The 21,124-nt window shown below is 43.0% G+C and overlaps 1 protein-coding gene across 2 annotated transcripts in view; it reads left to right on the top strand.

Moving 5' to 3' along the window:
* Positions 1 to 1,675: 1,675 nt before the first annotated feature.
* The window catches only part of Gng2 (G protein subunit gamma 2), a 97,149-nt gene continuing 77,700 nt past the window's right edge, over positions 1,676 to 21,124 (top strand). The window contains exons 1-3 of one of the 2 annotated variants that reach the window (XM_021203083.2): positions 1,676 to 1,774; positions 1,918 to 1,957; positions 17,851 to 17,891. The gene's annotated coding sequence lies outside the window, so the exon portion shown is untranslated. Of the gene's footprint in view, positions 1,958 to 17,850; positions 17,892 to 21,124 lie in introns of both variants that reach the window. The other variant, XM_021203081.2, reaches the window with a different exon arrangement.

The following is a 21,124-nucleotide window of genomic DNA, read 5'->3' as shown; positions in this document are numbered from 1 at the left end:
CACGCACACACACACACTATTATATATATGTATGTATGTACTTTATGTTGGACATTTCTGGTCTCTTACAATAAAAAAGATTTCTGAGAAACTTCATGGAACTTGAAATCAAAACAAAAGGGATCTTGGGATTGTTTTAGAACATTTCACTGAGATTAAATCCTGTGCCTGCCAGAATGACATGCAATAGTCCCCAGGGTGTGAGAGGAAGGCACAACTGATGAGCCTTCATCAATCTAGATTTTCCTGTCAGATTCCCTCCTGGTGAGTGAAGGTAGGACAGGGCCTTAGAAATACAGCAGCAGATTCTTTCTAACGCTTGAGAAGGCTAGCTGTCTAGGCCTGGCTTCTGAGAGAGGATGGATCGATTTATTTACTACATTTGAGACAGGGTCTCACCATGTAACCCGGGGGGGGGGGAGGGGGGAGCTTTGAGCGCAAAGTGATTCTGTTGTCTCAGGCTACAGTACTGAAACTGTGGATATAAACTACCATGCATCACCCCCCTTCAGGAACAAGGGCTCCCTCCTCACCTCCCTGCTGGTGTTTAAACTGTACCTTCCCCCAAAGCGCTTTCTTAATCCAGAGAAAGAGTAACTCAAACCTGGGGTAAATTGTTGCCACAAGCATCAGGACTCAGCTGTGAACATAACTGTGGGGGAAGCCAGGGGAACAAACACTGGTCTCCCACCGGCTGTTGACTGTCCAGAGCCACTTGTCACCTGAGTTTCAGTCTTGTAAGTAATAACTGATAGTATGTAACTGAGTATTTACTCTGGGAACTATTTGAAGCACCACGTGTCTGTCTGGTCTTACTTAATTCTCAGATTTTTCCACTGTGAAATATGGTATGATTTTTGCAAGTGGGGAAACTGCGGCACATAGCCATTCAGTCGTTTGTCTAAGTTTACAGGCAGGAATGACAGCTCAGATTTTAACTCTGATGGACAGACTGACAATGGTTCTCTTTATCCACGACACCATCCTATCGTCTGAAACAAAGGGCAAAAGAGGCCCCTCAGCCCTAGCAATATTACGTGGGTGGTGGAAGAGGGGATTTATGTCTGGAGACCGCACCACTCCCTTCATTCTCACTCTCCTCAGACTGTTCTCATTGCTAGGTCTACCTCGGCATTGCAGGACTTGGCTTAGCTCACACGTCCCAGAAGAAGTCCTGTGGGGTCCATTATTTTCTAAGCATATGGGTTAAATAAAATCTCAGTGGTAGGGAGACCTTGGGGGAATGAAGCTCCGGAAAGGTTGGCCACAGAGGAAAAACTCGGCAGTAAGAAGCTGCAAGCTGCCTGGGAATACAGATAGGCTGTAAATCAGAAGGCGCTGCTGTCTGGCCGGGATCTCAGGACCAGAGCCTATGCCGGCCCAATAAAAACAGTAGCTTCAGTTCAGAAAGAGAAAGCAGTTTGGGTGTTGAGGAAACCCACTGAGGCACTGTGTGGACGCTGTTGGGAGATGAGGGCTGGGGGATGAGAAAAGGATGGAGAAGGCAGTGCAGCTGGGATGGAGGGACGCTGGAACAAAGGGGTCCAGGGGATTAGAACCAAATTAGCATCAGCAGCAGACAAAGCCACTTAGAGGAAGCCCTGAGGTGTTGGGAAAAGCAAACAAGAAAGCTGGCTTGCTACCTAATACTAAGAGAGGAGGAAGTGGGAGATGCGCTGCTTCCTGTAGAAATGAGGATTGAAGACAAAGCTGGGTGGGGACTCAGGCTTGGGCTTCAGGGGCTGCTATACAGACAGACGCTCGACGCCTCTCGGTGGGCAACTCCTACTTGGGCTGGGCTGGGCTGGGCTGGGCTGGGCTGGGCTGGGCTGGGCTGGGCTGGGCTGGGCTGGACTGACTGGGCTGGGCTTGGGCTGGGCTGGGCGGGCCGAGCTCACCACCCATCTGCTCCGCCAGGGGAAGCTGCTCTCTAACCAAGCCTCCGGAGCCAAGCAAGGTAAAGGACACGTTTTCCATGTAGCTCCTTTTGAATTGAGATGAAGTGACCGTGCTTGTAGGGTTTGGGGTGAATTTCTTAGGGAAGCGAGGAATATTGCTTCAGGCTTGGGGGAAATGGTTAAGATGGGATTTTAATTTTTATTTTTTTTCGAGAATGATGGTCAGATTTGTGACACATTTTGTTCAGGGTGTGGGGAACCACCCTCAGTGTTTAGGAAAACAAGCTGAATGTAAGAAGTAGTTTGCTCAGCTGGCTCAGCAGTCCGGCAGGGCTGAGTGGCCGTCTGCTGGGGTGCAAAGCTGCAGTCTGGGCACCCGAGCGTGGCAGACCCTTGTTTTGGGGTGTAAGTGGTGAAAGATGTTAAGCACATTCAGATACGTATGTATTTCGGCGGGCCATCTCTTTGCAACATTATGGTTGTGGTTTGGCTGTGAGGATGTTGGGTTCTTTTGTACATAGATTTTTTTTTTTTTTTTTTTTTTTACCAACAAAGGCTCGCATTTCGAGAGCGAGGGGCTAGTATTTACCTCTAAGGAACTAGTGTCTTCCTCTCCTTGCTGCTAGGTCTTACCCTAAAGTTGCATTCTTATTTAAAGGACCATGGCCGGCCTATAACTTGCTGAAAATCGGATATCAGTGTGTAAATGGATTTTTATGCCTGTATGAATTCTATCCATCTCTAAATCAAAATGATTGTTAATTCTAGACAGAGATAATATCGAAGCGAGCTGGTTTGTTTCCTTGTCTGTGCATGCTGTTCACTGAAGTAATACAATCAGAACACAGTATTGATTCTGTAAATTTTTTAAAGCACTGGACGCTAATAATGAGTCTGGGATGGTAACTCGTTCTCATTTATGAATGATATATGCAAAAGTGCAATAAAGGGGTCTAATGGGCTTGAACTGAGATTATGGGCTTTCTTTGGCAGAACATATAGGATAAACAGTTTAATAAACTGTGGCATAATTTTTTAAAAAATCTTCAACAAAAGTGTGGTCAAGCATAAGAAAGCATTGATTAAAATGATTTTTACTTTTTTATATACAATAAAAGGAGATACTTTTTCAAAGCAAAGAAAGAGCTTTGTGTGGCAGAATGAAAACAATAAATTGGCATGTTTGAATACTCGTGAATTATTAAAATACAAGTTTTTTTTTTTTAAGGACCAAATAATACCAGTGAAGAAAGTATGTATTTTATGATAACCATTGTCAGTTGAAGAAGCCACACATTTGAGATTCAGTTTTGTTTTGTCTCCTTTATGAAATTAATTTAGCTTCTCAGAATTTGTCAAGTAGCGGTGCATTTTCTGAGACAGGAAGCTTTCACAGACACTGAAGAAATAAATTTCTATTTTCCCGAGCATGTGTAGGAGTTGCTGTAACCATGGGGCTCTTGGGAAGGCTTTCTTGAATTTAATCAAAGCAAGTCATTTCAGGATTCCAAAGTCGCCATTGTAGCACCATCCTTCTGGATGGAGACCTAGGCTAGATCTAGAGTCTGGTAATAGCACTGTGTGTCCCTAAGTAAAATAGGAAGCTGGGCCTCTGGGCTGTAAGGACCACAGGACTTTCCTGTCATACTGATGCGCCTACAGCCTGTGTTCGCAGATGATGCGACACCCTGCTTTGTTTGGGGATGTCTAGAAAATGTGTGTTACCCCTCCCATGTGTCTCACGGGAGAGTGAGGTGATGAAACCCTGGCCAGTAGGCATAGTAGAGTCAAGGGGGCCCTGCTATCTGTCTGAAAACAACTAAGAGCGGCCTGTTTTGTGCACAGCAGAAAACACTTCCTTAATTGTTAAATTTCAGCTCAAGGCAGAACGTGAGTGAGCAACAGCAGGTCTGTGAGGATGAGGGCAGGATTCTTTCGTAAGCAAGAAACAGATGGGTGGGTGTGCTTCTACGATACAGGAGATTATTCCCACCGCTCTGGCCATACAGAACACTCACAGGCATTCTTTTCCTCAGGGTATGGTGGCTGGAGAGGGCGTCAACAAACACTGAAATTTTAATGGGATGTGTGTGTGTTTTCCTGACATATGGTCAATGACTCTTATTATTTTATGGCCAGCCCTGGGCCTCGTGTGATGGGTATGTAGTGATGGCGTTAGCTGAATAACTTTTTAAGACCGAGTCTCCAACTTTTAAGTTGAAAAGTAGAACACCTGTTCACAAGAGATCAGTACGAGGAGAAGAAAGGAGCGTGGAAGAGTGCCAAGGGCACATTTTGGAGGCAACATGCTCTGCCTCCGAAGCCCACTGCCGCTTCTTACTACGTGATGCAGTACATGGCTTTGTGAACCTTAGTTTCTTCCTTGTGAAGAAAGCACTACAGCACATAGTCAGGGCTTTATGTGACTCCGCCTTTGCTTATGTGTGTGGATAAGTGAGTGCTGGGTACAAAAAGATGCTGGAGTATCACTTTGTCCCTCTAGTGGCATCTGGAGACATGAGCTTAGTTTCTTGCTGCTGCCTCTGAGAACGGAGGTTTTTGTTTTTTTTTTATTGTAAAAGGATATTCATATCACAAAATGTCCCTCTTTAGTAACTTTGAAGCATGCAGTTCCATAGTATTAAGCATAATCACATTAATGTGCTATTTTGTCCTCATCACCTGCTGAATTCTTTTTAATCTTATAAAACAGAAAGTTGGTAAATATTAAACAATAATTCTCCTTTTCTCTGTAGCTCAGGCCCTATGAAGAACCATCACGATGGAGAGGGAATCGTACAATGTTACATGATGAACTTAATTCATCTTCTATACTGTCTCCAAGGTTCAGCCATGTTGTAGCACATGTGAGAATCTCCTACATTTTAAGTTGAATAACATCCCATACCATATATCCATCCCATGTTGTTTGTCCATTCATCCTTTGATGACTATTTGGACCAGTTTTTGGCTGTTACAAACAATGCTGCTATGAATATAGGTGTGTAGAGTCCCTGGCTTCTGTGTTCAGTTTTTGAGGAGCCAACATATTGTTTCCTATAGCAGCTACACAACTTGACACTCCACCAGTGTGACACAATGGTTCTAGTTCACCTGAATCTTCACCAGTGTCTATGGTTGATTCTTTTTGGTTATTTGATTTGTTTTGATAATTGCCACCCTATGGTGAGGTGGAATCTCTTTGTGATTGGATTTGCATTTTCCTGGCTATGGCCACTGAGTCTTAAATACACCCAATTCCATCTTGTAAGAACAGACCTCATGTGATTGACATTTTCCCAATGATTTTCATTTTTCATTTGCTTTTGGCCACTGGTGTATCTTCTTTGAAGAAATGGCCATTCAAATACTTTCCAATTTTGAATTTGATTCTTCTTTTAAAAAGTTGGTTTTTTTCTTTTACTTTTTAAATTATATATGTGGGGTGTGTGTGTGTGTGTGTGTGTGTGTGTGTGTGTGTGTATGTGAGTACAGGTGAGAGGCCAGAAGGTATCAGATCTTCTGGAACTAGAGTTACTGGAAATTGTGAGATGCCTGTCATGGGTGTGATAGACTATCTAGAAAGCCAAGGTGATGGTTCCTGAGGAACAAACCTGGGTCCACCTTCTGACACAGACACAGACACAGACATACACACACACACATACACACACACACACACACACACACACCATCCTATATGAACATGCACACACTCGTACACAAACAACACAATCAACAGCAGAGGGTACTCAGTTTTGAGTGGTTGCCTGTTTCTTTGAAGTAGTTTTACTGCAGAGGTTTGAATAAGGCAGATGGAGCCTTTTAGCTCTGGGCAAGTACGTGCAATAGGACTTGCGCTTAGTGGAAAGATGAAAAGACCAGTCAGTATCTTAAAACTTTTTATTTTTTTTAAAGATTTATTTATTTATTATATGTAAGTACACTGTAGCTGTCTTCAGACACTCGAGAAGAGAGAGTCAGATCTTGTTATGGATGGTTGTGAGCCACCATGTGGTTGCTGGGATTTGAACTCAGGACCTTTGGAAAAGCAGTCAGTGCTCTTAACCGCTAAGCCATCTCTCCAGCCCCCCACCAGTCAGTATCTTAACTGTGTCACTGGCCTAGCTAGTTGGAATCATGCATGCGTTCTCCTGATCATCTCTCACGCGCCTAGTCTCTGAGGCAGGAGAGAGCCTGGAAACTCGGTTGATGGTTCCTCCTTGGGATTCACCACCCTGTCAGCAGGTGGTTGTTTCTTGAAAGCTCCCCCATCTCTTTCTTCTCCTCTTTCTCCTCCTCCTCTTCCTCTTTCTTTTCTTCCTCTTCCTCTTTCTCCTCCTCTTCTTCCTCCTTCTCCTTCCCCTTCCTCTTTCTCCTCTTCCTCCTTCTCCTTTTCTTCCTCTTCCTCTTTTTCCTCCTTCTCTACTTCTTTCTCCTTTTCTTCCTCTTCCTCTTTCTCCTCCTCTTCTTCCTCATTCACTTTCACTCTCCCATGCATTCACAGCAAAGTTTGTACAGCCCCAACCTAGTCACTTTGTTCCTTGCAGTTAGGCCAACCCTCTCTTTTTCTACGTGTGTTATAGGTCTCCTCAATTCTTATCACTTCAGATTTTCTGTTTGTCTTCGGTCATTCAGACCACAATAACAAATGATCACAGACGAGGCCATTTACAAACAACAGAAATTAACTTCTTTCAGTTTCTGAGCCTGGAGATGGGAGGTTGTGGTGCCAACAGATTATAGGTGTTTGGAACTGTCCTTTAGTGGTCTTACTGAAGGCCGTCTTCTACAATGGCATCTGCCCCAAGCAGGCCCCGAGAACGGGCTGCAAAGACCCCTCCTCCTCTAACCCACTGCAGCTACATGAGAGGTTAGGCTCCAGCACATGAGTGGGGGCCAGGGCACAAGCATTCAACCAGAGCCACATCCATTCTGTGTTCGCCCTTTCTTTGCCTTTCCCTCAAAGCGAGGATATATCCTCCACCCAGACTGTTCTGTCCCCTCTTATTTAAGCAATGACAGTAACGGGTTTCTCCACTTTTAATGATTGTTTTTACTATATTTACTTATGTGTGTGCACAAGTGCCTCAGTGTACATGCGGAAGACTGAGAACAGTTTGTGGGAGTCAGGTCTCTTCCTACCATGAATATTCTGAGGACTGAATTCAAGTTGCCAGGCTCAGTTGCAAACACTTGTACCTGCTGAGCCACTTCATCAGCCCAGGAGTTCATTCCTTAATTTACCTTGTTTTTCCTTACCTATTACCTTATTTTAGTTTTTCCTTACATGCATAAACAAAATCTATCTTTCTCTGAGATAGGTTCTCACAGGGTAGCTCAGGCTAGCCTTGAAAGTGTCCTGAGTACTGGGGATAGAGGCGTGTGACATCAGGCCTGGCTCCACTTGACTTTTGTAACCTTTCCTGGCTCCCTTGTTTTCACCATGCCTGTTGAAGTTTCCCACCTCCACTAATTCTAACATGGAATGTCGGGCTCTTCTGCCCCTTCTCTTCTCCTCTTCCCAACTCACACTCTTCCCTTTGGTTCCAATCACTGCTGTGCGGGGCTCGGTTCTCACATCGGATCTCTCCCTGCTTCCTAAGCATGGCAAACTCATTAGAGCACCTAACCTAACTCTCAGGTTCAAAACGGTGCTCACAACTGCCTCTCACCACCGCCTTTTCACACCTGGAATCCACTCCTCTCCCCACGTCAGACACTGTGATTACTAATGATTAGCACTCTCCTCTTACAACTCTGACGTAAAAAGCTCCGTCTCATCATTCTCCTCATCAAGCAGCCTGAGTGGCCGTACACTGAATAGCTTTTGCATTTGGGATTGGAAGTAAGACTCCCCCCCACCCCTCACCGGCTACTGGTTTCCATGGTGATAACAGTCTTGGTCAGGGCCTCTTGATTTCTAGCAGGACTGGCTTGTCCTTCCTCTGGCTTAGTTCCCCTACTTCCTCTTTTGCATTTCACCTCACAGCCCAGCGTTTGCCAAGAGCTGGATCCTATCTGTTCCCTAAGGCTCAGTTCAGGGGTTAATGACTTCCACCCAGCCTTCTCTGGTTGCTTCAGCTGGTTTCTTCTGCTACTTCCCAAGTAAACAGCAGTAATTTTAGTTCCCTGATTATCTGTTCTTACATCACAGCATTTAGCTCATTCTGGCGTGTGTATTAATTTTGTACATGCATTCTTCTTTTAACAACGCAGCAAGCACTTTGAGGATAGCAACTACATTTGTTTTTAATCTCTGTCTCCATCATAGCATACAATGCAATTTGTTTATCGTCCCATTGTCTAATGAGCTTGCTTGAGTGACTCATAGTTTTGATGCAGAGTGAGCTAGACATAGAACTGGTTCTCTGGGCAATCACAGACCACTGTGGAGAATAGACAGATACAGAAAGAATTACAATGCAGTTAGTCAGTCTGGCCACAAGTCTGAAATGAATGTCTGCCCCATGCCACCTGCCCTTTGAGAGGCCAGGGAACAAAACAAGCCAGTTCTTTCTTTTCTTGGAACTTAAATTCTAGTTTTGAGAGAGACTCAAAAAAACACATAAACCAGAGGTGCGTAGATCTGGCTGCACATTAGAAATCACAAGGGGTACTTTGAAGAAAAAAAAAAAAAGCTCTGTCCCAGCTCTACCCCAGACTATGAAGTTAAAGTCACCCGGCATTGGGAACCACTGACAAAGACAAATCACAATACAAGAAAATATCAACTGCCACTGTGTGTTCTATTAGATGAAAGGGGAGGTGGCTGTACCAGTTGTATACATGATAGTGGGGATTTAGTGGTCTTTTCTTTTCTTTCTTTTCCCTTTCCCTTTCTCTTTCTTTCTCTTTCTCTCTCTCTCTCTCTCTCTCTCTCTCTCTCTCTTTCTTTTTTTGTAATCTCAGAAGGCTTCTAGGAGGTCACACTGGGAATGAGACCTTCGATGCTAAGCACTGATGTCAGGCATGTGAAGGCTCTACAGAGTGTTTCCACGCAGAAAGTACAAGCACCTTTATGGACTAAGGCTGAGGTGACACCCCAGAGGCACTGTGCCTTCCTCCCACATAGGCAGGATGCCTTACAGACTCTCTTCTACTGGAAGCCGCTTTTCAGTCAGCCCAGACAGGCTCCCAGGCAGAATGCCTGGCTACTCCACGGAGTATTTTGCCTGGGCTAGATTTTATTTAGATCAAATTGATTTGCACAGTCAGGAGGACCTCTCCATTTAATTATAGATTTTTTTTTTCCCCTACGCTGCAATCAACTCAACAGGGCTTGTTGTCTGAAGTAAACACTATCCTTATTGTTTAAAATAACCTTAGATACATGATATTCATCTCTTAGATGAATAAAGAAGAGAAAGCAATGATTTCTGCCCTTAATTGTGTTTGGGGGAAGAAGCAAAAGCCCTTACACAGGAGTCTTTCAGGCCACTCGGAGTAAAAGCACTCTCCTGTTAGAAGGGATGAGCAGCCGCACCCTAACAAGCCAGCTGAGAACCAGCGTTCAACAAGCATTTGCACTGTGCCCTAAACTTTGTATGTTACTGTTTCTGTTTTCGACTCATCTTTAAATTAACCATGTGAAAGGACTTTTTTTTTTTTTTTTTTTTTTTCCTGCCAGAATATTTTGAGCTGCTGGTGAGGGGGCGGGAGAGCGGTTGTCTAAATGGAAACAATAGGAAACATATCTCAAGAAGTTGAGTCTGTTATTGAGCAGCTGGGCAGTGTTCTTAAGGAGCTCGGGCCAGCTCCCCTCAGTATGTGGAGATGCCTGCTAAACTCCAAATAAGGGGCAGCTCAGTGTCCACCCTCACCGCTGAGGGCCTAAGTTCCTCTCATGAAGCTCGCTTGCTCATTCGTGACAGTGTCTCACTCAGCTGGTCACAACCTGACCACCGTCTTGCCCCAGGCTGCTAACTGCTGGGATTGTAGGTATGAGCCACGACATCTGTCACCCATGCATCTCTTTCTAAAGCTGAGAAGCAGCTTGTGTGGTCACCTGTGCACTGTGGAGGGACGGGCAGGAATTTCTCAAGTAGGAGGCTAGCCTGGGCTCCACAGGGGAGTCAAGTACATCAGAAGTTACATGGAGAGACAGCTCCTGTCTTAAGTAAAGGCTAGAGATGTGTCTCAATTACAGAGCAGTTGCCTGTATGCAACCTCAGATGTGCTTCATAGCACTGTGTGTGAGAAAGAAGGAAGGAAGAAAGAAAACAAAAGAGGCCTCTCTGGCTGACTTCCCCTCCTGACTCACACATGACCAAGCAGAAGGAACCACTGTGATTGGCTGATTTGAGGTCTTGTTGCAGCCCAACCTCTGTGAAAAATATGGTCACTAGGCCCCTGGAGAAAAGTCCACTGCTTAACAAAACCAAAGAGTTAGCGGCCTCCAGGACAGCTGTCAATACATTCTGCTATTATTAGTTCCATTTTGCAAGTGAGGATACCAAGACTTGGGAAGATTAAACAGCCTCCCCAAATCACACAGCTTGATCTTAGTAGTTTCCCTGCACTTCTCTTTGTGAGTAAAGTGTGCTTGCACACATATCTACACACACACACTCAGACACTCACCATTTATGCACATGCCCAAACTTGTTTTTGCTGGTGATGGTAATCTACACAGAATGGAGAAAAAGCCCCAAGTGGGGAAAATAGAAAGCTGAGGTAAGATGGTAAAGAATAACCTTCTCAAGAGAATAGTCCTGAAAGAAATTCAAGTCCTGTAAAGACAATAGGAAAAATACTCAGCTTAGGGAATCAACCCGGCATGTCTGCAATATATATATATATATGTGTGTGTGTGTGTGTGTGTGTGTGTATACATAAATATATATGTATATACACACATATATGTGTGTGTATGTGTATATATGTGTGTGTACACACACACACACACACACACACACACACACGTATAAAAATTGATCCTCTGTGACTTGCCATGCAAATCGATTTGATCTAAATAAAACCAGCCTGGCTTGAGTATTGAGCTCAAAGGGCAAGGACTCCATGAGTGGTGTCTGTGTAACGTAAATGAGAAGCCTGTGTCCTCCTGCAGCGTATATTTTGTTGATTACAGTGTCTGTAAGTGAGGCTTGAATGGTCTCTGGCATTTCTGATTACAAGTTACTTAGCAGGTTTCCACTCTTCGCCTCTGGAGGGGTGTGTGTGCATGGTTCCCATAGTGGATTGTGCTGTGGCCTCCTCCCTCCTCCCTTCCACTCAGGTGTTGTATTTCCCAGGCGACGCGTGCACTGCAGCAGTAGGGGAGAGGGGAGATTTCAGTGTTGTGACACGTTTCTGTGTGTTCTCATCCTAACAGACAGACGATGGTGGGGGTGTGCTTTCTCTGCAGATGACAGAGTGCCTCCTACTCTCACATTTGCATTTTCAAACAGGAAAGTAAAGGTAATTTCTAGGCTTTGCCAACAGAGCCCTGTTTAAGAAGGGTGTTCATCTGATCTGTGTCGAGCCACAGTAAAAAAAATTACATATGCACAAAAAACCCTCACTGTAGATTTTAAGGATGTCCCTGGAGTGAGCTGATCTCTTGCTTTTTTTTTTTTTTTTTTTTTTTTAAGACTTTATGAATGTATTTAGGGATCACTGATACCCACGAGTATTATTTAATCATCTTACCACCTGTCTTTTATCATGTCTTAAAATAATCCAAAATACAGCAGTGCCGAAAAAGTGTTAATAGGAATTAAGTAGTTATAAGAGATTACTGTGGAGTCAGAATTACTTGAAGACATCGCTAAAAACTTTCTCTGCTTCTGTTTCCTCATCTGATGGATATAAAGTATTTAATCTGTCATATGCCTAAACTATATTAACTATTCCAGAAGTGGAGATATTCCTAAAGGGTCATATTGTTACCAACCTGAAGGACAGTGTCTTTTAGTTTAACCAAGGACTTCTTACCATGTCTAGCCAAAGGAATGGTCTCATCCAGTCGGTGTTCATCACTGGAGTCAGCTGAGGAAGCCTGTTTCCCTGGCACAGACAGCCGTCAATGACTTAGTGACATGTTAATCTTAGATTCAAACTGTTTGTCTAGGAGTCCACAGGCTTATCCATAATCACTTCTAGTTTTCCTTCCAACTCAAAATAGACTTACACTGCCCAAGCCTGTCTTTGTTAGGTGTGGCCAGGTACCTGGCATTGGCTAGAGATAGGCAAGCAACCTGGAACATGTCATTTGTAGAAAGAAGCTGCAAGAGCCATATGTGAACATATTCCCTGGCCATTGGCAGTGGGGGTGGGAGACGGCAGACGGCAGCAACGGCAGCCGCACTCCAAAGCTTGGGTTTGAAAATGGAGACAAGAGAGCTCGTACTGACCAGCCACGACTGTGGAGTGAGACTGATAGACAGGTTTTGCTGGGTAGAGAAGGGCCGCTGCCTTAGTCCGCTCTCACCCATACTGACTGATAGTCCTTGGGTTTTCCCTTTAAATTATCAGAGTGATTTTTGGCATTGATGCATAAAACATGTACATAATTCTGGAAGACAGTGATTTTAAATGACCATTTTGTTGCACTTTTGTGTATATAGTGTTACTGAGTGGGGAAGATAATTAGGAGTAATTTGTGTTTTCTTTTTTTTTCTTTTTTTGAAATAAGGCTCAGTTCTATTTCTCACAGAGGAAATTGGTATGCTAAAATGGTTAGTAGATCTTTCTTTGAGGGAATCAGTAGCAGTACCCAAGTCAGACCTGGGGTGCTCAGCAGGGAAAGAGAGCTCAACTCACAGGAATGCCTCTAGAAAGGAGGCAAGAGTCAGGCCAGGCCTGGGCCTCTGTGTGGAACAGGTTTCCCTAAGCCCCCTTGTCACCGTCCAGCTACAGATAATGATGCATAGTTTGTTCAGGGTCTTAAATGATGTTTACTAATAGGTAGAAGTCATTGTCATTTCTTTAAATGTCTGGATTCTTTCATGTTCAAATTTTGAAAATAAAATATTTAACTTTCGACCTCCTGTAGCTGGTATTTGCTACTTTGTGGGTTTCTCTTTCTTTCACCCTTCTCCACCTCTTTCCTTCCACCCTTTCAATCTCCTAACACTAGACAGGAGAGAAAAAAGGATAGAGGGAAAGGAAAGTGATCCCTGAATAAAGTCAGGGGTTGGAAAGGGGTGACATTGTTGTTAGACCACTTTCTGCTGGTTAGGGGGTGTCGAGATCCTTGGGGCAAGTTTGATCTTAGCCATCAGGATATCTAATTTCTTCTTGTTTCTTCTTTACACACGACTATTTAACAAACTGTGACCAACAACAACCAAGAACCAACCAACTAGCCAACTAGCCAACCAACAACCTAACACACCTCTCAGGGCCCTAGCATTTATATAATCCCTCTGAAAAGTCCTCAGACTTCAAAATGTCACACAATCACAAAAACTGTCTGCAGCTGGCAAAATCACACTCCTGCTAGAGCACGAGGCAAATCATAGTCAGCTGCTGTGGACAGTCTGAAGCAGCCCCACATCCCACACTTGGGGTTAAAATGAAAACATGTTCTTATAATATTTCTGTGTTTTTTTTTTTTAAAAGAAAACCAAAATTGTCACTACAACATACATTTTAAAATACCCTGTTACTAAGATTTCTAATTATTCTGTAACAGTTTGTGCTCCCAGATTTAAGTCGTTTTGTTTGGTATTTCTTAATAAATATTTTATTTCACCTAATGATTTCACTTGAGTCTCTAAAACTACTTTATGGAATACTTAAATTATTTAGATGAGAAAGAGATTAATTATCTCCCATAGACAAATTCAAATTAATTTCATTGTAAACCTGAGGTAAAAATAGATTAATCTTAGAACAGAGGGAACTGGTTCATTTTCTTTCTACTTTTGTTCTCTCTGTCTCTGTCTATCTCTGTCTGTCTGTCTGTCTGTTTCTCTGTCTCTCTCTGTGTTTCTCTGTCTCTGTTTCTCTGTTTCTCTCTCTGTCTCTATCTATCTGTATGTCTCTGTCTGTCTCTCTGATTTTCATTTTTTAAGGAGAGAGGCCTGTTGACTTTATGGATCCCTCCTCATAGCAACAGATAAAACAATAAAAGCCGTTTTTGTTTTTGTTTTTGTTTTTGTTTTTTGGTTGTTGTTTTAAAGCAAAACCAAAAAACCTGTAAATGGATTTTATAAACCATCCAGAAACCTGTGTGTCTGGGGTTTCTGGGGGAACAGCCTGTGAGTCATTTTAACAAATACACTCATAATCCCATAGTGCACGTGGTTTCCATGGTAATTAGGCCTGTTGAGCTGCCTTGCTTATGTTCCTGCACAGGGAAGAAGGGGAAAAAAACTGTGAACTGTGAGCTTTGACCATCAGCATCAGCCCGCTTCTGTGGGAGAGAGTTTAGGGGTTTCCCTTGAAGATACTGGCACAGTCATCCTGGAGGGAAGTGGAGAGACTCTGGGACTAATGGCCTATTAGTGTTGGGGATTGCTGTTCCCAGGGGAGAAAAGGGCTGATTGGCACTCTCCAGGGGGAGGAAAGGCCAAATGGTTTCTTTAGCTAATATATAATTACAGGTAAAGTCTCTAAGGTCAACCTGATGAAGTGCTTCGAGTGTCTGTGCACAGGGCTCTAATGGTCTCCTAAAAGGCACGGAATACCTCTGGCATATCATTATTGCAGATTTAAATGATTCTCCCTGTACTACCCAGTTAGAGGTTTGTTTTATGTCTCTGATCTGATTCATACATGGACCTGTAGCTTTTCATTATTTATGGACTGGATTTGACTCCTTTATATTGGGCAACCATCTTATACTGCAGGCCCACGGGTCTCTAAGGAGACCACTGAAGTTACAGGAGTTCTGCTAAATCTGCCATTGCTCCTAAGGAAACAAAAATCAAGCACACAACTTGTTTGATGGACATCCAAGATTTCCCCGGCCTCACCCAATTAGTGGAATTTTATAGAAGTCACTTGTTTCAATTCTATTGAAAGGGGCAGCAGAGCCATGGGCCAAAGGTGTGAGGCCACACACAGAACTTTCCAATTCTCCTTCCCGAGGCTGGGCATCCTCTCATGTATGTGACAATCATGTATTGGCTGAAATTATCTTTAGACCATGCCTCTTTAAGGCAGATTTTACTTGGAGTTCTATTAAAATTGAAATAAAGTGAGGTTGCTTGATTTGTGCTCACTACGACATTTTTGATTCTAAACTGCATATCTATCTTATTCTCAAAAGTAGATGTAATTATTACCCAAGCATCATTCTAGATTTGATCATCTTAATCTTAGTAAATAAAGCGTGAGTTGGGCCAGAAAGATGGCTTGAGGGGTAAAAGCATTTGCTACTAAAAATGACGACCTGAATTGGACCCCCTAGCTGGAAAGAACCGGCTCTCTAGTTGTCCTCTGACTTTCCCATGTGTGCTGTAGTGTGTGTGCCCATCTTCACACACTTACACACACACACACACACACACACACACACACGCTAGAAAACCCGCAAAATAAAAACATTTTTAAAACATAATAATAAGCCTTGACTTAGTATTTTACTGATCATCAAAGTAATTCATGGGGAGCATTAAAAATTTGGAAATAGTAACATAAATTATGAATAACCGAAGAAAGAATTGCCATCATTTATTAAGTTTCTTATTGGTTCAAGTAATTGATGTAGCAGGGATTGATTTTACAGTGGCTAGAGGAAGTTAGAAAGTATTTATTTCTTTTTAATACAACAGCCCAGAGGTGAATGACCAAGGACTGGGTAGCTGTGCTAAAGATCACTCAGGGGACCCCGCTCTTCTGCCAGGTTGCTCTTCTTGTGGTCTGAGGTGGCTTGTTACAAAGACCCAGCAGGAAGGAGAAAGACGGACCCACAGCTTACATGTACTACCTCTGTAGCTCTATCAGACTCCGTTACATGCCTGCACACCTAGCAGCAAGGGAGGCTGGGAAAATGAGCTTTTCTTAAAATGTACGGGGATGTAGTCTTTCTCAAAAACCTCAGTCTTGTGTACGCACCCGATGTGCTTGCAGGATAAAACAGAGTACATTAAATAATAAAGATATTTTAATGCAGTGCTAGGCTACTATTTAAAGAATGCTTGACTGCAATACTTTGCCACAAGATGTATAATAAAGGACTCTAGTAAGTGATGAAGAGGTGGGCAGCATGGATATACAGTGTGGATATACTGTGTGGATATACAGTGTGGATATACAGTGTGGATATACAGTGTGGATATACAGTATGGATATATAGTGTGGATATACAGTGTGGATACTTTGGGCAAAGGGATGACTAGTATCCTGGGCAGGAGTGGCATAATTTAAAACTTATGAATTATTCATCCCTGGAATTTTCCATTTTCCATGTATTAACATCTTCAGACTGCACAGTAACTAAAACCTAGAAGAACAAACTTTTAAATGGGACTGCGGGATGCGCAAAGCTCTGCGTTAGCAGGCTAGCTGACATGATACGGCGGGTAACCTTCTGCTTTGGTGCTGCTTAACTGTACCAGGTGCATTTCCCTCATTTACATTTCTTACATCCGGGCTGGGGATGAAGCTCACTGATAGAGGGCTTGCTTTGAACGTGCAATAACCATCCTCCCCAGCAACACAAAAGGCTTATACTCATTGTCGGTTCGCCATGCAGGATTTCCTTTGCGTAGGAAGTGGTATTGTTGGTAATTGGGCTATTTCTTATGCCTTGGTAATAATTTTTGTCTACAGCTGTTGTTAGAATCAAGGAGTGGAATCACGAAAATGATGATTGAGAACAACATCTAAGTCCCTTGATAAATAGTACCAAGCTGCTTTCCAGAGACTTGTGCCAATTTATGCTCTCAGCAATAGTATATGAGCCCGTACGCACCCCAGAGCTTTGCCCAGGCTCATTTTCTAAGTCCCATTTAGTCATTATTATCCCCAGGGTTCGTTCTCTGAAAATAGGTTGTTTTTTTTGCCCTTGGCTTGTTTTCTTTTCCTCTGCTGTCATTAATCACAAGATAATGATTTTCTTTTTTAATAACTTTGGCTCATTTAAACCACGTGACCCTTCTAGCACTCCGAGAATACAGTTGATTGGGCGGGGATTAAAACATGTGCATCAGTCTCACACGGTGTGAGATTTCTGGAGATACCGAGGTTCATTTAATCCTATGACCCAATGTGAAATTGACTTCCACCCTCAGTCATGGTCCCCTTGGTGTGAGATACCTTTTTGTTCTGAGTCCAAAAGGAGGTAAGAACAGGAAGGCGCTTCCCCCAAGGCATTGGTGTGGGTGCTCTGAAGTTCTCCAAGAGAAAGGACACTCCTTCTGGTGGGAAGCACAATTAGGCCGACTCAGTTTGAATTCACAGGGGCATTCGTAAGTGCAGGTGCCTGTAGACCACAACATAACCTGTGAAAGACTACAGGCCAAAGAGACCATTCCAACCACAGCTTACTCCCATCTGCCCTTGTAAAGGGCCAGGTACCCACAGACTCTAGCTCTTCCTCCAACAACTAGGGCGAGAGGAAGTACAGTCTTTGCTTTGGTCTTGTTGGGAACCAATTGGCTTAGGTCAAGAGGAGAGTTTAGGTACTTAGCTTCTGCCACCAAGTACAAGGTACTAAGTACTCCAAGGGTACTTAGCTTCTAACACCAAGAGCTCTGCTTTGCTGGGGAATCTTTGGTCCATTGTGTTCTCTTGATGTTTGGTTGCTGTTGCTTACGTGCGTGCAAGTGTGTGTGTGTGTGTGTGTGTGTGTGTGTGTGAATTTCACAAAGCAGAGGATTACTATTTCATATATTATGTGCATTTCTTAAAAAGAGCAAGTTCACAAAATGTAGGTTCTGACATGGGCTGCCATCATCACTAGCCCTGGCCACAGAAGCATTCATTGGCTCACTTAGCTCTTATAGCTTTAGCTATTTCTCATTTTCTTAAAGTGTGTTTTCTTTTTCTTTTCAAACAGTCAGATCTGCCAGGGAGCATCAGGTCTTGAACACTGACCAGGTAAGAATTCTAAACTCTTTCCTTCTGAGATCATCATGATCAACATGAACCTAAGCAGAACTTCAGAATGGTCCATGAAAGTATCAGTAATCTTATAGACTAGGACATTTAAGTTTGTGATGTTCTTACAGAAAACAATCAGTTATAGCCTCTAACAATGTTGGTCTGGCTCTGGTATTTAAAGAAAATGTGGGTTTCTTTAGTGATAGTTAAAATCAATTTCACCCGCATTTGCCCTTATCTTCTAAAAAAAAAAAAAAAATTGTTACCTTAATAATGGTGTCCCTGTGGTGCCAAAAGTGATTAAGGGATTTCAGACATTTTCATAACCTGTGCAAGACGGAGCCGCAGAGCAATTAGTTTGGAGAAGTAAGCTTTGATCTTAATGGATTGGTTATAGACGGTGCGAGAGCTTTTCCCCTAGCAATAACCAGAACAAAAGGTCAGTTTAGGATTGGTGGACTTCTTCTAGAAGGCACTTAATTAACTTTGGAGATGAGTTAAAGCCAGTCAAAACTGGCTGCAGACTTGAAAGGCCTCACTATCCTGAGACAGCCAAAACTGTAGTTTGTATTCCTACCCAAATGTGGAGTTTCCATTAGCCACTGGCTCGGGATTCTCATGCCACTTTAAAGTTCAACTTCATTATGAAAAATTTTAAGCAATGTCAAAGATATAACGGCAACAAGAACTACCCATGTCCTTATCATCCAGTCTCATCAACTGTCATCGGGTGCTGTGCTTTTCCACTTTCCTTTCTCCATTGGGCTGAACTGCAAGGCCCCTTGAAGCTGGTGGCTGGACGTTCCATTATTTATGTAGGCATCTAATGGCTATAGTGAAATGCTCATTAGAACAGAAAGCCTCATAGCCTGACTTGTCATCCATTTGTGTCTTCACACCACAAATGTATACTTAGCAGTTAGCAGGCACTAGACCTTCCTTCGGATAAGAGGGTCAGGTTTTTTGTTTTGTTTTGTTTTGTTTTGTTTTTTCAACTCACAATAATGAGGCCCTTAAGATCATCAAATGAAGTAAACTATTAGAGACACACTGACAAAATGAAAAGATGACATTCATCATACAACCTTAACAGCCAAATGTAGGCATTTGTCACATATCACAACATTCATCATACAACCTTAACAGTCACATGTAAGCATTTGACGTATATCACAATTTTAGAAACGGTGGGAGGTTTATTTCTTAACTTATTAATGTAGTGGGATTATAAAGACTACACACAAGACACAACTCCCAACTTTCTGTCAATCTGTTTTATTGTGAATATTCTTCCAGTGATCTGACTCCCTTTTAAGAAAATCTCAGAGAGAGAGAGCAGGTGTGGATTCCAACTTAACAATTTTGCCTCCAGCATGTAGCCAGCATGCCTAGTGTTTGCTAGATATTTAATGAAAGTGTTGACATGAATGATTAGAAGAATGAATCTGAGATTCATGAGCTTGAGGATGAAAACCACACAGGCCGCAGTGTTGCCAGTTGGGGAGCAGTAGAGGCCCCACGGGTGAGGTGTGAGCAAAGAGTCACCTCAGATGGAGGAGGGCACTGGCCTGGTGGCTCTGTGGAGAACAGCTTTGCATAGTCGTGAGATATCCTCTGTTCGAAAGGGAGAGAAAGAATCACGTGTCAGAATACACACAGACCCCCCAAAGGCATGGTGCAGTCTGAAAACCTTCAGAGACTTAGATTGGCCAGAAAGTAGCTGACTGAGGAGGCGGGGCTTCGGTAGCAGGCCAACTAAGCATGGAGGGACTCTGTTATGTTCTAGATGGGAGGGCTGAGGAGAATGTACAATGAGAACTTTTCTTGGAAAAGATGATTCTACAGGCAGAAGGGAGAATGGAAGGCGGGACAATGGAAAGGCTTGGGTCTAGGAATAGGGGATAGAATTGATGACTAAGAGAGGAAAGAAGAAACATCTAGAATAACTTCAAAAGCTCTCTGTGGGCAGAGGAGCTGGGGAGCAATCGTCAAGCTTCAAATTCAAGAAGAGACACTAGAATTCAGATCTCAGGATGGGTTCATCCATGTGAGCATGCCTATAGCAGGCAGAGTTGGGGTTGTCTATCAGGATCTATCAGAAAAACATGGAGACACATGGCTCCAGGAAAACCACCTAGACTGGACCAGTGGAATCCGAAGCTTCAGGGGAGAGGCCTGGGTATCTGTGGGTTCTCAGAGCTCTACAGATGATTTTTAAAGTGCAGTCAGGGTTGAGGGTTTCTAGTTGAAAGAATATTTGAAGAGGTGCGTGCGTGCATGCATGAATGTGCATGTGTTTAAGACCATGCGGAATTTCTGCTGCCCTGTAATCATTAGATTTAAATGCCTCTTATCTTTTAGGGGATCACCAGGCCTTCCCACTATTCCTTCAAATATTGCTAATAGCTAAGAATGTTTTACATATCTCTGATGTTCTTTGTTATGTTGTGTGGGTTTCATGCTAAAACATCAATTTCAAGTCAGTTCAAGCAGAGTTGCCAGTGGAGGTTGTTCACATGTTCGGCAGGATAGCTCTTTATTGTTCTCTTGGTGCTCATAGCTCATAAAGGACAGTGGCATCCTCTAGTCCCTGTGGCCTCTGGAACACTTTAGGGACACACTGACAATTACTGTGCTTTTGCACACAACTGTAAAGGAGTTAGTTGGCATTCTCTGCTTTCCCCGAAAAGTATTTTTCAGTCAAACAAAATTATTGGTCTCAGAGCTACTCAGTGATCCCTTACCTAAACCATCTCTGGGTTAATCAAAGAAAGAGAGAAACTGAACAATGCAGACATGTAAAAGGTGGTGGCGTTTCATACTCTCACAGGGACTCTGAGTAGATTTGGTTTAGGACTAAGTCTGTTTTTGGTTGTTTTTGTTTTGTTTTGTTTTGTTAAGTCTAAGTAGAGAAGCAAATCAGGCACTAGGTATGAAATGGTCCAATATTAGGCTTTGAAACACAATCTTGCCAAGGCAAATGGTACAAAAGTGCTGAGATTATTAGTTTTCTATTGCTGCTGTAACAAATTATTGTTAAGTTTAATAGCTTAGAACACACAGATGCATCTTGTAGTGCTGTGGGATAGGATCTGTGGGATCTCACCTTGGCTACGAGCCATGCATTAAGAGGCCCAAGGGGGAAGAGTCCATCTCAACTTTTTAGCATCTAGCTCTGTTTTCAAAGCCTGTGACATTGTGTATCTGTGTGACACTGTATCTGTGTGACA

The sequence above is a fragment of the Mus pahari genome, chromosome 8, assembly GCF_900095145.1.
Source record: "Mus pahari chromosome 8, PAHARI_EIJ_v1.1, whole genome shotgun sequence".
NCBI lineage: Eukaryota > Metazoa > Chordata > Mammalia > Rodentia > Muridae > Mus > Mus pahari.
This window is presented reverse-complemented; position numbering and strand designations above follow the sequence as displayed.